We start from the raw sequence: 17,797 nt of genomic DNA, 5'->3' as shown, positions 1-17,797 counted from the left end.
GCGGCGTTTTCGATTTAATCATTTCAGCAAACATTACCCTAGAGTTCCTTTGAAGCAAAGGAATTCCGATCCAGCCAACACTTTGACATCTTATTTTTGAAATTTGTCTCCGAAAGGATCCACCGTTCTTTCATAACGACTGTCCAGTTACGTTGAGTTGTAATCGTTAACATTTTGTCGTTTGCTCATTTGAATATGGTGCTGTTGCTGCATACTTTAAAGAGATAGCGTTCAAAACATACCCTAGTGCATTGCGAGTGGAACTACATCAAGACGAACAATTGATGTGCCAAACTTACGCATTTTACAATATGACTAAACGAAAGCCCGAAATCACGTAGTCTAAATGAAAGATTTGAATCGTCAGGGATGTATTCAGCCTGGGCAGAACTCAATTATTTGCGTCAAGTTATCGCTGAATTCACTTCTAACCTATATGACCATGCCTAGCCCTAATTGTGCCTGGTTTCGAAGAAGATAACAACACACATGATAATCAGGATATTTGACATGATATTACATCCATTGAATTTTAATCGAAAGTTTGGGTGGGTGTCAGACAGAGTAAAGGCACTAATGCGGATAAATACGATATTCAGCTAAGTCTACTGAGGTTCACTAAAGAAAATGCAAAAGGACTTAGTGTAGCTAACGGTATAGAAAAGATTGTCAGCGGGCGCCGAGTTCTGGTACCGGTACAAGGGAGTAAGTTCACACAGTGAAAAACATAATTTGGTGAAAAAAACTTCGAAATTTTATTAGTAAAAAGCTCTTTCCGAGGCTCAACAGTAGGGTGAGTAGCTATGGTCTATTGAGAATTCGAATCTGATCGGAGCATTATCAAATTTGTTTGGACGGAACCGTGTGAAGTCATGTCGCGAGTATTTTTTGCAAAGTGAATTTAATCCATATTGTAAACGATCAGAGACCAGGGAATTGTTACTTACTTTCGTTCACTTCAGCACGTACACCCATATAATATACAAACAGAAATCCTGAGAGATGTAATATTTGGCATAACCACGGTCTCCGTCCTGTAGCCATTACATCGAGTAGATTATTACACTGTGCATCGGATCAAAATGATAGACACGGTGATCGTTAAAAGCATTCATCCGTTTCATTGCCGAGTAATTTAATGGATTTCGTATTCTTAATGAGGCAACGTTTTGTGAAATTTTGAAGACTGTTCAGGTACAATGATAACATTACTGTCACCTGTCATATTCTGTGTGCTATTAGGTTTCTGCTCGATGCTTTTAAATTATTACACATCGTGGCGTACATTTCTGTCTATTTTTTTGGCCATGTGTTAGAAACTTGGGCAATAAAATTATATTTATCTCTCTGTCTTTCAGGAAATATGTGTCGATTTTTTAAAGGATTCTAGTTCGCCAAATACTCCAAACTCCCAGACTTGCTGAGTATTTCAAATAAGGAAGTCAATTGTGCTAACCTTTAGTATTGCATATTCCCTTTTTTCTAAAACTACTCTGCAAAGGAACGCTAAGAGGACACATTAGCCATATGGGTAAACTAATTAAACAGAAATTAAGTGACGCATTAACTCAATCATAATGAAAGCCTTTTTCACTTTTAGCCCGAGGCTACCACATCTGTTCTAATCAGTAGCAAGTCGTGACAATAGTTTATTCAGAAATGAGTAAAGCGTGGTTCAATGTTTGGTTATATTATCGTATGATAGGACAAAGCAAATTTACTCTCGCTTTGTTGATGAAGCTTTTTGTTGTCACACACATCAAAGACATCAATCCATTATGCTTATCAAAATCTCTTGGCAATAAACGTTTTTCATTGATGTTCAATATCATTGGCTGCTTTAATATTAGTCAGTAAACGGACGTGACCTGGTTTTAGCTAGCTGGCAGGCTTCAACTGGTTTAGAGGAAAATATTCCGTACGCGACATAATGCGTTCACTTTTTATATATCCAATTTTCAATAGTACTATGCCTTAAATTTTTACTGTTTCATTTTTTATTGATCGGTTTTACATATTCTTTAGCAACTGGGATACAAAGTTATACGATGACGAACGCCTATATAAGACTTGTGTACATCCTGCAGTGAAATTGTGGACGTTGCATACGTTCTGTAGGCTGAAGATAAAATTACTATTTTGCATAATTACCGAAATTTCAACATGAATTTACATTTCCAAAATTTAATGGTTATTATTATATTTTTTCCGATTTCAAAGTTCCATTCTGCATATGAAACGTTCCCGCCACTTTGCATTGCACTCCCGCTAATAAATCTTTCTATTTTACGACAAATCTTCAACTTGTCTTTGGTCCAATTATGACACACATCAAAAACGCATGCGCGAATGTTGTCTCTTAAAATGGCTGAAGGTAAACTGATGTAGTATAGCCGCTCCTGCGTTGGCCACTTCCATTGTGAGCTAGGCCGATGATACACGCGGTCCTTTAGATATTTGACCTTTGTTTTAGAGGGCTGCGTCAGTTGGATTGCTCTCCCATTTGTTAATACAATTATTTTTATCTTTTTAGAAAAAATCTTATTTCCTTTGTCATCGATTTATTAAGTACTTGTAGAGGATTTCAATGATACTAGTATTCTGAATTCTATAACATCAAATCTTGTACAAAACCATCGCAAAAAAGTAAGAGTAAGTAATACCATATATATATATATATATATATATATATATATATATATATATATATATATATATATATATATATAAACAGATTACTTCAAGTACAAATTAATGAATATACTTAAGTTTCATGCATCTTGCAATCATCAGATAGAGTTAAAGGATTACTAGCTCGACACTCTTACATATTTATTTATAACACTCTGCGTTTTGCATTGAGCACTGTAATTTCCCTCGAGGACATCTGTATACTTCGAGATATATATATATATATATATATATATATATATATATATATATATATATATATATATATATATATATATATATATTATATATATATATATTATATATATATATATATATATATATATATATATATATATATATATATATATATATATATATATATATATATATATATTATATATATATATATATATATTATGGCAAATATGGCCAATCTTTCATATGTTAAACATTAAGTTGGCAGAGTACTTCTATTGTCTCAATGAGATCAATGCATCAGCAATAAATATGTACATTAGTTCCCCTGTAGCTGTAACTCTTGAATTCTGTTGACCTGAAAGAGGCTTTCTATTTTCTCTGGTTTTCTTTAAATTCTATAAATGTAAAATATACAGTCTTTTACTTCTGAAAAATTGGACAAGTAAATTTTATTTTAACCGTTATTTTGATTTCCCACCATTTTTAAAAACTGGTATTATTGCAAAAAAAAAATCCAAAAAGTATGATGTCCCAGTGGAAAACATTTAGCACTAGGCATTATATTGTATGTACTACTCTGTTGTTTCTGTGAATATTCCAATGCATATATGCACAACGTACAGTGTGCACTTTCTTCTGCTGCTTCTTAAGAAAAAAACAGGTGGGAAAATTTGGCTCGCACTGTGTATGGTTTTTGCTTGACGACGCGGTGCTTGTAAAAATTTAGATCCCAATGTAATCCAATGAGCAACACATTATTTGTTTCCTACTTGGTTGAATTCTTCGGTCGTTGTGAAGCCTCGATGAAAATTTACGAAGACCAACGGACAGTATTCAACCTGCACCCTATAAGTAAAGATAACTAAGATTAAGTAGTTTGATACAAATTGACCCGAGGTATGACGTATTGAATAGTACGTTCCAGAGAAACTTCGAATGAAATCGTTGAAATTGCAGGTGATCACATAGACTGAGATCCGTCGCTCGAGGACGCTCCCTTGCCTTCGAGCGACGTATCTTCCATTCTAGCGGCAACGTGCAACCGATATGGTATACTCATGAAGGATATAATGCGTTTTAAATCGGGATAGCCGATTAGTTTTCCCGAAGAGATATCAACGACCTTGTCATCATTGACGTCACAAACGAGAAATGCTAAACTGCTTGCTGTTAATGGCTTACCTTTAACGTTGATTTCTCACAGACAGCGTTCTGTATCGTCATGCTCGAAAGTATGTATCATCATGCGTACGCGATATACCAAACGTTAAAACGGTAAAATACAGCTCACCCGATTTTACGAAGAGCTATTTAAAGTCAGTTGACATTGACTGATTATTTACTATACTCTATTCTTAGAATGTTAATCTTACGCTGATTCCATCTGGAATTATTGTTGTCATAGGATGAAAATGTCCATAACCTCTCCTATTTGTAATTTTAGTCACTTAATTAGCAGAGTCATGGTAGAACCCTGTCTTCTACATAAAGCTACCAGCATACGGCAATATTTTTCAATTAATACTAACTTCCTTTATGCACAAGTATTTTTACGTCACTCACGTAGCTGGTGTACTTGATTCCCTCTGGAATTATTGACATCTGCATGCATAAATAAGCCAGACAATGGCATACACAGTGTGAATGCGTACGCATGCAATGCACGTCTGTTTCAAGCTACTGTAAATATCACTTACAAAAGCACGAGATACACGTGATCGGATGAGCAAGTATGGTGATCTTACATTTGCAGATTCACAATATCAGCTAAACATCTGTTTGTTGCACAGCTGTCAAACGATTTGTAATGGTTGCAAATGAATCAAATAGTTTCAGTTAATCATGTGTACCTTGATACAAAATTTGACAATCGGTGGTTCACAAGAAAGAAAGTTTGTCAAAGTCAGTGCTTTCATGTTTTACTCAGTATCCATGAAGGCAAACTATAGCATCCGCGTGCGAGTGCTGAATGCATCCATATGCTTCAATAATAAGGTCAAACAAGCACAATCGCAAACGCAACGCATTCACCGATATTTCTATTGTATCGTGTTTGCTGTGGCACGCTATGAAGCTTGCACATGACCCTTCGACCTCTAGACCACGGAGAGTATATGGCAATGCAATACACAGTAACACAGAGAATACAGGAACATTCTACGACAACAGGCTATCTTTAGAATTGACGTTACGTTGTCTCATTTAATGGGAAAAATAACTTGTTTACCACTGAATCATTATCGTTTTACTACTACGCTTGTTCGAAATGCATATCGTTAGATTAGGCCATTTAAAGAAAATTCTTTGTTTGCCGTCGTTGGATTTTGAAAACCTACCAGCCAGCCAGGGAAAAAACAAACACACAAAAAAAATCACAAGTGTATTATCATAAGCTCATTTTTACTTGGTTTTCTTTGGAAAAAAGAATATTTTTATTTGTAATGGTGTTTGTTTTCTTAATTTTCTCTGAAATCTTCCAGCACGCGGGCGGCAAACAAAGAATTTTATTTAAAGCGCCTTAGTGAATGGCACTTGTATGCAGTGTGGCTGACCTTTATCCACTGGCAAATTTGCATCGATAAGGTCCCTCTGATAATGTTATGACTGATTTACAGTACCCAATGAAATAAATTAAGCCATTTATTCTCATAATTGCACCTGCGAGTTATAAGCGGGAGTACTCACGCAGAGGATTTTGCAAAATCTTAATTTAGCAATCGATTTGTATCGTTGGTAAAGTTTGATGTTTATGACGTTAAGCTAGTTCACGCCTCGAAATTCAAGGAGTACAATCTTGCACGCGCGTTTTTCTTTAGCACGACAAATAATTTAAATAACATTTGCTCACAGCGCCCTCGGATAGGCACTGTAAATAACCATTATGGCCAATTTTCAATTGCCATTTTCTATCTGCGCCACACATAAACGGTAAGAATTGTCATACCCTATATCTTTTGTAACTTTCTATTTTACCCTGCCTATAAAATACGTTCAGCATTAAATAAAGATCAACACCAACCTTAAACTTTCCTGTTTTTTATTTGTTTTTTTGTTTTTTGTCTGTATTCTCCTTTTGTGACATTTTCAACCTGATGAAGTCTTACTTTTAGGACGAAACGTTGTGTCAAAATAAACAGAAATGGAGCTGAAAATAAAACGTTCATTATATTGTCAACTTTAAAATAGTCCGCGCGAGTGGAAGATCAAAGAACGAGTTGTAGGAGTATGTGAGTCCGAACAGATTATCTATCAATGAGGCGCATTCATTCAGTTAAGTATTTACAACAACTGCTTATCACTATTCCGGCAGACACGTAGATACGGCGTCATTATATGTACTGATGCAGGGCCATGCCTATAAAATACACACTGTAAGGCTGTCTGATAACCTGAGGTTAAGGCAAAGCTATCAATCACTGCAAATGACTGACTAAAGTTGGCACTTTACACAACAGCTGCCGCTAAAACGTGCACGACATAAACTCGACATGTTTATGTATGTCCTATTTCACTATTCTATAGAACTTCGTATCGACTGCCGTCATAAAATCAATACGTATATTGCTTTTGAGGCGTCTTGCGTTTCTTTGATTCGAAGCACTCTAGGCCTTATGTGGCAGATACTGACATGTTTACAGGAGTATCAGCTGACTAACCTGTTACACAGCTTGGACCAACAGCATCGATCGCCTAAGATGCTAAAACTTTCGTAGTAAAATGTGTTTAATAGAGGTTACTCAAGTCATACTAACCTTTTTATACAGACCGCATGCCATCGACACTTGAAATGACATGTACAAATTCAGTATTCAGAGCCCTGTGCTCACAACAATGAAATCACACAGAGCAGTCAATATTTACTGCCAAGCGATAACATAACAAATAGTCACACTGGCCTAAAAGATGTTGAGGCCCTTGTAAAAATTGCAAATCCGCTTAAAAATTAAGAACGCAAAACACGACACGACCTAGACTTGCTATGGTTAAAATTCATACACAGCAACTTCGTTTGTGCTGTTCGGTAAATTTTATAGGTAATCGTTACGTATACAATTTGATATGCTTTGAAGTGTACCGTGGGCTATGACGTCAGAAAATATATCACAAAAACAGTTAAATTATTCTCAAAAACATAAAATGGTAAGCATATATCACAAAATTCCAGCTTTTGGCCATACGAATTTTGACGTGGGCACTATACGGTCTGGGCCCTGAGAACCGTATAGTGCCCACGTCTATGAATATTCAGCGTGAACGAGGGCGATAAAACTACAAAGAATGCTTCGGATAAGGCTGGCAGGAACGCAAACAAAATATCTCGACTTAATCCCTAATTCTACACTTGGCTCTTCTAAGTATTTCTCTGAACTCTCACCTGGTGTGTCCGCAACGACTGGATTTTCGAGATTTTCCGTAGTTCAGTACGGCGACACCAATCGATGTTCCATTGTCCAGTGAGTTGAAATGGATACTATGGAACTATTAAAAGTGCATGTCATGTTGTAAAATAACAAAGTCACCATTATTGGTTGAAAATGAAAAGAAATGCGTTGCGACACACGATAATTTAGAGTATTTAAGCCCCACAATCCCTCAAACCACGACCATACATGAACGCGCTTGCGTATGTCCGTACATTCTAAGCTCACATTATGGGTATGCATTACACGTCAGCTATACGAGTGCTACGCTTGCGATCGTGTCGATCGGTACGACGGTACGACATGCATCAATGGTCCAGTTCAAGTGACTTGAATGACTACTAAACTGATGTTTTCTCCGTTGTTATGGACAAGGGTCCGGCATTCACAGGTGCAGAACATTTCGGCAAATGGACATAACACTAAAACAAAAACTGACCAACTTTGCCTGTTTGTAAGCGCTAGCGTTCCCGGGGACAAGGATTCACTCCGCCCGTACCCCGGCCTGTACCTCTATCCCAGCTTTGTACTTAGCCGTTTTTTTTATTTGTTTTTATCCTTTATGTAAGCCTAGAGTAAGATCAGTCGTCCAATTTTGATATATTGAAGTCTAATTTTGATATGCAGACAAACAGAAAAATGCTTACATGCCGTCTAGCCCGTGTAACGCCGGAACACCACAGGGCGTTGTCTACATGTCCGTCCCCAGGGTGTGTTAGGTGTTTCGTTGTATCGTTAATAAATATATATTCTACCATAGACCGTCGAGAAAAACGGGACAGGCAACTGCTGAGGTTTCTTTGTGCGATCTATCTTGGAAACATTAAAGTTTATTTGCCAAGCGGTCCCCGACAACAATACTTTGTACTTAACACCGAATCTCATTAACGATCAAACTGACGTTCTGAATATCTACACTTTGCTCTTGCATGGCACGTTTTGAGTAATGTCACAGAGAATTTTGAGGGTTTTTTATACTAGTCACGGTGAATGTTCTGGTAACGATGAAGATCACATTTTGGATTCAAGCCGAAGCCAACGGGAAAAAAACCAGATGATAAAAACAGTGTACATTTAGCCAAAGACGCTACAGAAAAGTCTTGCTGGATATCGACATTATTAGTTTACATTCCCTACCATAAAAATCTCCGATAACAACAAACATTTACAAGTTAGACAGGTTTACACTTCCCCAGTCCTGCGAAACGAAAATCTGACCTTTATTTCATCTGTCACGTTTTTCTCGAGAGTCTATGCTGTAATAAACGTCGCGTTCACTTATACTTTCTAAAGTGCATCGAATGCAATGCAAAGACCCTGTATCTCAATGTGCATAATGATGATAAATTTGAAAAGTTTGTTTAGTTTGCTTTTATTATTTCTGAAACCAATTTGTTTGAATTTGAGTTGTGAATATATGGCCATCTGAAAATAAACGATCCTATAGCATACATCATGAATCATAAAGAGCCAACACACATCTCTCACTGACAGTTCAACTTTCAGTATGTTACTGCACAAGCGGGGAGGGGTGGGAGCAATGAGACGATGATAATCAAACAACGGTTACCACGATTTGTGGATGTCGAATTCTTAGGCCAGAGAAAAAAAATCTTGTTCATCGTATTTTTTGGACCAAGTCCCAGGAGCGGCGAGCGAATTTTTTTATTTGTTTGTTTTTAGGCCGAAGGTAAACGCGGTTCTGTGGCATTTTTGCACCGATGCAGACAAGGCAAGATAATTGTTTCCCTTTTTACCAGAAATATCTCAGACAAGAAACACAGATACTGGTAATGAATTCAATACTATATTTCCCAACAATAACATAGGCCATTACATTCACAGTTAGTGATTGCATAACATATTCTGAGTATTTCAACATTCTCTCAGAATAAAACTGAAATGTACATCAAATCACTGAAATCCAATTCAGTATTGTCCTTTAATATTGTCCTGGTGGGACCTAGCATCTGAGTTTTTCATTTTACTTTGGCCCCATGTTTTGGCCTCTTTAACACTGTCTATATATACACATTTACACAATGGTCTAACAACACTGTGGATCGAGTGAAGTTATATAGTCATCATTCAGATCGTACTTTAACATCGATGCAACCATGTGTTTTGTCATTGCCGTAAATTGTTATACTTTCGATGCAATTTTCATTCAATCGGATGCACCGTCCATCTGCTGTCACGATCTTGTTGAACAAATCGCCGAACGTAATATCAGGACAAACACTGCACTGAATAGCGTCTCTGGAACAAACTGTTGGCCATCACGTCGAATGTTGGCGATCAAATTAATACTCATGATGTGACATGTACTAACCTTTACAAAACGAGCAAATTTCTGGCCAAATCGACCCACTTTGCGTCGTGATTCGCCAAATTCAGACGTCACAACAACGTGTTGGCGGTCAACTAAGTCCGAACACGTATGAAATCTCATTCAAAATCCCGTGCCCGCGAAAACCCAACACAGTGTAGGGCGCCACCAGCGGCAGTACTGAAAATATTTGTAATGCGGAAGTAAGAATTTGCCGCTATCAAAAAAAAAATTCCTAATATGCCAAAGTAGAAGCGGCGATTCCGATGAACAATTTATTTTTTCTTCCTGGCCTTAAGAGCTTTCTTTTTTTCCTTTTTATTACATTCAATTGATTAACGGTGCTTTCAACCGATTTTTTCATCTGAATCCTCCCTGTTATCCGAAAACTTAAACACAATTACGTTCATTTGTGTTTATAAATCACTATTTAACAACCGCTTTCACATAACAGGAACTGAAATAGGTATTGCCAGAATATACTATCATCACAGAACACAGTGCCAGACAGACCCCCCCCCCAAGGGATGTGAGTTGAATCAACTTGACGTTTCTAAGGTGCTAAGATAATTTAATGTTCTCTCGGTAAATTTAAATCATGTGTACTCTTTGTTATCATAAAACCTCTCAAAGCACCGAATTCTTTCGTTATTTTGTGTAATTTCAAATAGAAAACAGCTCTTTTAATATCGTTCGTTCACTTGATACGCACAGACTTACGCACAACTATAGGAAGCACGTCAATAACGTTTTTGTTTGTTTTTTCTCAAAGCTCAATTTGCCATAAAAGAATAACGATCACAACAGACTCTTAGTTATCTTTCTTTCACGGTCTACATGGTAAGAGATAGTCGAGAAATTTAGTCACCTTGCAATGCAGTCATCTGCCCTGATACCCATACTGCGCAAGTTTTATTCGGTTTTACAACACGCGAAATTCTCATTCTTTGGCTACTGGGTGCGACACATATGATAGTGACTGGTTCAGACACAATGACCATTCGTTACCCATAAAATACAACATCAGCGTGGTTGTACTAGGATGTAAGTTTTTTCGTGTAGGGTGTTTGCTTTATTTTTACTCCAGGATTGGCGGTTGTAAACTTTATTTTATACGTCCACAGGCAGCGAACGGGTAGGCTCATAAGGTTTTTTTATTTTATTTTAGAGCATTGGAAATTGCATTCATACAAGTGGAAGTATCAAAAGTCTTTTGCTCAGCAGATAGTGTTTTGTCGTTTCCAGGGTTGAATTTCTCATCAGAATGGCAAGTAGATGAGTAGGCGGCTGGCTACTGTCAAATATTTACCCACAATCACACCGTGTGAGTTCTGCTGCATGGTATCATGCACCATTTGAACTGCCCAAGGTCACCAATCTGTTGACGTTATCAATACTGATACGAGGACACGGAGGAATTTAAACACCTCCATTCAGTCGGGAGCTCGTTTGCGACAATGCGCCAAACCGGCGCCATAGATTATCGTATTATCCATATTCAGATTTCGCTAGCCAGTTTTTTTAAAGGCAACAACGCATTGCTCTGTTGGAATGCAACCGACCACTAGAGTACTCAGACATTCAAACGTATTGCACCCACCAAGTGTGTCATCGAATTAGGTCCTAATTGCAACGCCTGTAGAAACGATTCATATAAGAAAGTTATCATTGTTCATTAACCACTATAGCCACCTTTGTAATAAACTCCGTGTTCACATGATTTTCAGGTGATCGTAGCCCCCCAAAAGTTTGCAAAACAGACTTCGACATAGCAGTGGCACCGAAGGGCTGCTTTCTATGAACTGCGCAACTTCTGGAGCTGAAACGATTCTACATACCTGACAGCAGCTTAGAATGATGCCTATTACGGTAAGCAAAGTAATAGTTATCACTCTGTTTACGTTGTCAGTGAATGTGATCGCTCATAACAAATTAAAATTGCAGAATTAACAGATTCACTGCTCCACTTTTCTGGAGGGCGCTCCTCATGATCCAGCAACCGATAGCAGTGCAGTCAAATTGTGTAAATATCGTTTACTATTGTGTAATTAACCTAAAGGTAGAATGGACATCGGGGACTGATATGCGAACTTTCAAATCTTTACGATTGAATTTTTGCCCAACACTTGCGGGGGTCGATCTTTTTTAAGCTTATGTAGTAGATAGAGTTTTATCGGCCTAAGTTTGTAAATATCGGGAAATGTATTATCCTTTCAATGTGGAGATTTACATAAGGAAGGAGGTTATTTTGAATTTCAAGTATTTGTAATATTGGGTAATCTCTTTCTCAATTAAAAAAAAATTGCACCATGATCCCTCAGTTTTGTTCTTCATTTAAAAACTAATGTTTGAAAGTTTACATTTTATCGTATGTTTGTCATACCCATGAGAGATAATGCCGCGACAGTTTGACCGGTTGACCTCGCTGTTAATTTTATGTAGGAAATTACAATAACAATGCTTGGTCGAATGACGCAGTGCCTTGAGGGTGGGATCACCAGTGGTATAGGGGGAGGAGTACCTTCCGATGGTGATAAGTGGTGCAGATTACCGTCGCCTAGGTAACTGGCGTATACGCGTGCCAAAAGACACCTATGGTTGATTTCCTGTTGACCAGTCGGATGGCAGAGTTGCAAATACCTGGACTGAACCATTTGGTTTTTTGTGGGTGTCGGTGGTACTTTGACAATATAAGTAAAAATGCACATATATTGAGTTTATTGTCTTGTTTATGAGCGGCCAGTATTTCCAACAGCATAAATTATGTGCATTTTGCCCTTGAAGGAATAAATAATTTTCGATTAAAACATCGCGAATGTAACTACATTCCTTAAGCTCGACGTACACTTAAGTGCCCCAAAGAACCATGAAATCGCCCGACTTTCGATTGAAGAGATGAGTTTTGCCAAACCGCGTATACAGAAAGAGTGGCAGATGACTTTATTTTTAGAATCATAGACAGTATAGCGAGATGAAAAAAATGTGAAACAGGCTCCCCACCTAACTATCCTAAATGTTTTTGTGTCGAGTTTATGTTTGATTCGTTTCGAAAATGTGTTCCTACATTCTTATCCGATTGTTTGTGTTAATGAAATGTTTGTTTCGCTTTGGATATTTGTAGAGAAGTTTGGATTAGTGTGTACGGTAATGTTTTGTTTGGGTGGGGAAAGCTTATGGCGAGACGCAGCCGGACCTATGTTGTTACAAAAGTTGATAGAGTCGCCCTTTGACGCTTGCGTTTCGAAACCCGAGTGTGGTTTCTCATCAGTCGCAGTGTAGATTCTTTCCTTAGTTTGTGTTTGTGAAAATTTATTTTAATGCATTTTAGTGGTCTTGCTTTCCGATTAGCGAGGCAAGTATATTAATTTTGGTCACGTTGTGAGTCCGTTTGGTGGTTCGGTTTGTTTGTTCTATATTCTTTACCTCGGTAAATTTTGTTTTGACTGGTGTGTCTTTTAGATTTTTGCGGAGGTTTGTGAATTTTTAGGCAATAAGTACCACTGCGGGGTACGGATTTTATGTTTATTGGATCAAGATACTTACATGTATCCTGGTTGATGTGCTTGTTCTCGTACATTTTAATTAATAGTTCATTTACTTTGTTTACTGTTTGTTCTGGCTTGTTGTGTATAATACTGAGTGTTACGTAATTGCCTTTCGCATTCGAGTACGTAATCGTTTGTGTTGACAATAACGAAAAACCGACCCTTGTCGAAGGGTTATTTTCCCAAAATTTGTCCAATGTTTGCAAGCTGGTTTATCGCGATTCTTTTGGCACGCGACATGTTTTGTTTCCTTGTTTGAAAGGGTATCTCTAGAAGTGCGAGTTTAGCAGCTTCAGATAGCTTTCAAGTTTTTGTTTTTTTGTTGTTCGTGGAGTCCAATTTGACTTTTCTTTGAATTGGTGTTGTTGCGATTGTTTGAGTCTCACGATGTAGCGTAGTCACATTATACGACTTCATTTGTTGAAATCCTGAGGTGGTTTTATTCTGTTTGGTTTTGTTGGTGTCCGAATGAATTTTAAGGCTTTTGCCTAGTACTATTTTTCGGAGTAGTTTCATAGTTTGAGCGATGATAGGTTGTTGTTGAATTTCATGTTGTTGTCGGCTTTTCTTTGGAAATAGCTGATTTATTTCCATGGCCATGTTTTCTGTTACGTTACTGTGATTGTTTATTTTGTATTTAATGTTGTGTTTCAGTTGTTTGTTATGTGTACGATTTTTGTTATTTCTTTTAAGTGTTTGTGTGTTCTATGTCATCTTATCGTATTTTTTGGTAGTTCCCTTTTTGGAGTATTTGGTGGCCCTGAAAAGGGCCGCTTGGTATGGGTTTTTGTTAGCGCTTGGCGCGTTTGTTTTGGCGATAAGCCTAGCTTTTTATGCTTCTTTTCGCCGATTCGATGTGCTTGGTGAGTAGGTGTTTGCCGCCTTCTTGTCACTGTGTGTGCTTACATGGACCATGATCTCTACTACCTCCATGCATGGACAGTCTGCATAGCCCTTGAATGTGGTCTCGATTTTGATCAAACTTACAATTTAGGAGTATATATCAAAACTGATAAATGATTTATGTGATTACTGTAGCTATAGATAGGCTACATTCAGGACGGGCAGCGACGGGCAGTAATTAGTAGGCAAAACAGGTGGTTTTCACCGTGGGCAGAACTCGGTGCAATGATACTGAACATTAATAGTAAGCCTGTCACCTTGAAGGTAATGCTGTAGGTGAAACAAGGACACACGATGGTACAAACAACACCACAAGTGAAACGTACACACAGAAATACACGCGTTCCTACGTTGTGCCCACCGGGCCACGCGATTAAAATATGACTGATACTGCTGGATAGTGTTAATTGGGTCGGTAAACAGTCAATTAATAGTTTAATTGACTACCTGGGTGATTGGCAGGTCGTGTCCAACGATGCATATGCAAAGCAGGCCAAAAGACAAAAGCCCCCAAAGTTATTGACAGCTGGCCAGGGGTCACCATGAATACGTAATGAAGCTTCACTACGCAGAAACTGCGTAGTCAAGCCCTTCTTAACCGGTCAAACTCTCTCGGCATTTTCCGGCATGTACGGTCATGATCGCCATGTACATGCATGATCTAAAATTTATTGCTTTAATCTCGGACTGTTTTCAACATTTTACACTTTGAAAGTACAGTTCGGGGATTTTCCCTTCCGTTTTCCAAGTCACGAAATAACGAATGATTTATGATTTTAGCTAATAAGCTTCAACCGAATCATGACCAAATAATCTGCTCAGGACACCAGTCTGTACACATGCAATAAGAGCAATAAATCTGTTATGGTGACCAGTTTGTGGACACGTTAACAGATTGCATACCGAGATACACCTGCGTTCTGTTTGCAGTCTGCCTTGGCTCCTGTTTCCAGCAAGGTTCGGGGTCATTGATATAGGCGAGGCAGTACAATTAGTAGATAATAACTTTGAAAGATGACAGCAAGGAGATCGACACTCGCGTTTACTGGTGGAGAACATGCCCAACCACGACGTCGATATCAAAGACGATTTTCCCCTTGTCGTCCGAGCGGTATGGGAGACGCTCCTCTTTGATGACGTCATACTCGTACAGAAATCATTATTGAGATTAGAACGCTGACAGGCGACTCCTTCCTCAATTTTCAATGACTTCGCCCTTTTTTGCTACAAGTATACTGCACTTTTAAATTTTCCTTTTTCTCGCAGTGGCGTTTTCAGTCAAATCACTCCTGACGCAGCATGCAATGCAATTATTGATACTTTATTCGACATTTCTATCGATCAAGTCAACGCAAAGACTGAGGTACGTGGCGTGATTTTGCCCATGGTAACTGAAGTATTTTATCAAGCCCACGCAGTGCGACCTGTAACTGGATAAGAACCGATGACACTACGGTCAATGAGTGACATGAGCTGAGTAACATTGGAATGAAAGGTTGAAATTGTACACAGTTCATCAAGAGCGTATATTTAGCTCTGAACGTAGATTGGAGTCAGGGACCCATTCAGTGTCAGCACCTCTATCGGCTGTCGGCTTTTTACTCACTGTATGGAGCTAGAATAGAATGCCGGGATTTCTGCGTGTATCCTGGTGACATGTTTTATCCAAACACACATAACAGCCGCCTCAGCTTCATATCTGGTGGCGTTGTAAGTCTTGGAGCATGTCATCCTGCTGATATCAACTACGTTAAAATAGATTACATCCCAATATAAAGTCTACATTACACGTTCTAATAACGCTTTGATTTAGGCTGTAAGATCCTGTAAATCGAAAACGTAATCAAAGCGCTGCACTTTTTCAATATACATATTATCGTTTGACGAGTTGATAAAAGATGTATGCTCGTTCTTGTGTTATTTGACTGACCCTCATTTGAGTCACAAACTAACTGACGAATGTGAAACGAATTAGAGCGTCTGATGGAGTGCACACATAGTGCTGATATAATACAATGACCAATTCATAGATTCTTTCAATTGCTATCCTGGCTCTGTAGCCATCTGATGATTTGACTGTCAGGCAATAGCGTTGGAGTTTGGCCAAAGGTACAATTAATGAGCATGTGCAGCGCGCAGTATATTCTAACTCCAGTATGCTTTTATTAGGGTAGTTTCGAGACGCACAAACATTGTATCATTGTCATACTCTGTCAACTGTTCGAATCGACGGTTTTTAGGAAAGGTGACAGCCACAAATCATCTAAGAAAGAAAAATAGGGTTAAAAACGGCAACCGATAAGAAAAACAAAACAAAACACCTAAATGACGAAATCACAGAGGAGAAGAAAAAAAATTGAACAACGGTCGCGGTCTGGACCGTGGTACCGGTTGAACTGAGTACTAGAAAGATTTTGTCTGTGCAAGGAGGTAGAGAGACTCAATGATGGTGTAACTATAAGGGTAGACGGAAAGTTAAGTCGGTCGATCATAGGGCCGGCCAGAACTAATCCGGCAGAATGTGAGAAGATAAGCTAATCTTTTGTCCGCGTTCACATTACGTTCAACGCTGTCCTAGCCTAGATCATTTGGTAGCATCTAGCCGACCTTTGATCTTATACAGGTCAAAATACATTCATCAGATACATTCCAGTTCCTACATAGAAAATCATGTCATCCAAAATCAACCTTCAAGGGCCTAATCAAAGGCGAAACATTAAGGTACATGAGGACATGTAACAATGAAGAAGACTTCAACAACAAAGTCAAAACATTTAATGAAAAGCTATTACTGCGAGAATATCCACAACAAGAAATATCAAACATCAATGCGGAAACAAATTACGCTACACGAAGAACACATTTAAATCACAAACAAACGCACAACAACAACACAATTTGATATTTGCTACCAAATATAGTCAAAACAAAAGACATCAAACAAGCACTCCTGAAGAACTGGGAAGAAATAGAAAAAGACCAAACACTAAATAATTTATTCACGATGAAACCGATCATCGCTTACAAAAGAAATCCAAACATTGGCGACACACTCATAAATGCACAAGTACACAATCTTAGAGAAACGACCGAACAAATGAAACACAACAAACTGACCTAAACATAAGTATTCTAGCCTCCTTGCTAGACGAACAAAACACTGACAATAATAAACCACGAACAGTGAAACATAAATCTAAGGAGAGCAATCTCCAAAGAAAAGCGATTGAGGAAGAAACCACACACTGGTTTCGAAACGTAGCGTCAAAGGATCACCCTGTCATTCGACAGCCAGATTACGGCTACGTCTCGCCATGGCTTATATCTACACCAATAGCCAAATACACAAAATCAAACACATGAACACAGAGAACGAAAAAATAGTGCAGGCGATGTGTGCAGCCGCTTTCCCTTTATTACAAACGCTGTGAGATGATATTGTAGGCGATTTGATCCCTTTACGTGCCGTCCATCAGATTTTTCACCATATATTCGTTCCAAATGCCTAAAAGACACTTGATTTCTTCCGTAGCCCAGTTGACTCCTCGACTCGCCATGTCTAAAATGATACTGAATCGTCGAATAGGTCAAAGACTACACTGCACGTCAACTACAGAGGGCGTCAACTGGGACCTGAGTCGGACAAAACGCGCACATACGGTGTTTACTGCTCGGCCAGAGACCTGGGTCGGCCACAAACCACCCTCTCGACTAGGACAGAAATTGTC

This window comes from Ptychodera flava, chromosome 3 (assembly GCF_041260155.1).
Source record: "Ptychodera flava strain L36383 chromosome 3, AS_Pfla_20210202, whole genome shotgun sequence".
Taxonomy (NCBI): Eukaryota; Metazoa; Hemichordata; class Enteropneusta; family Ptychoderidae; genus Ptychodera; species Ptychodera flava.
This window is presented reverse-complemented; position numbering follows the sequence as displayed.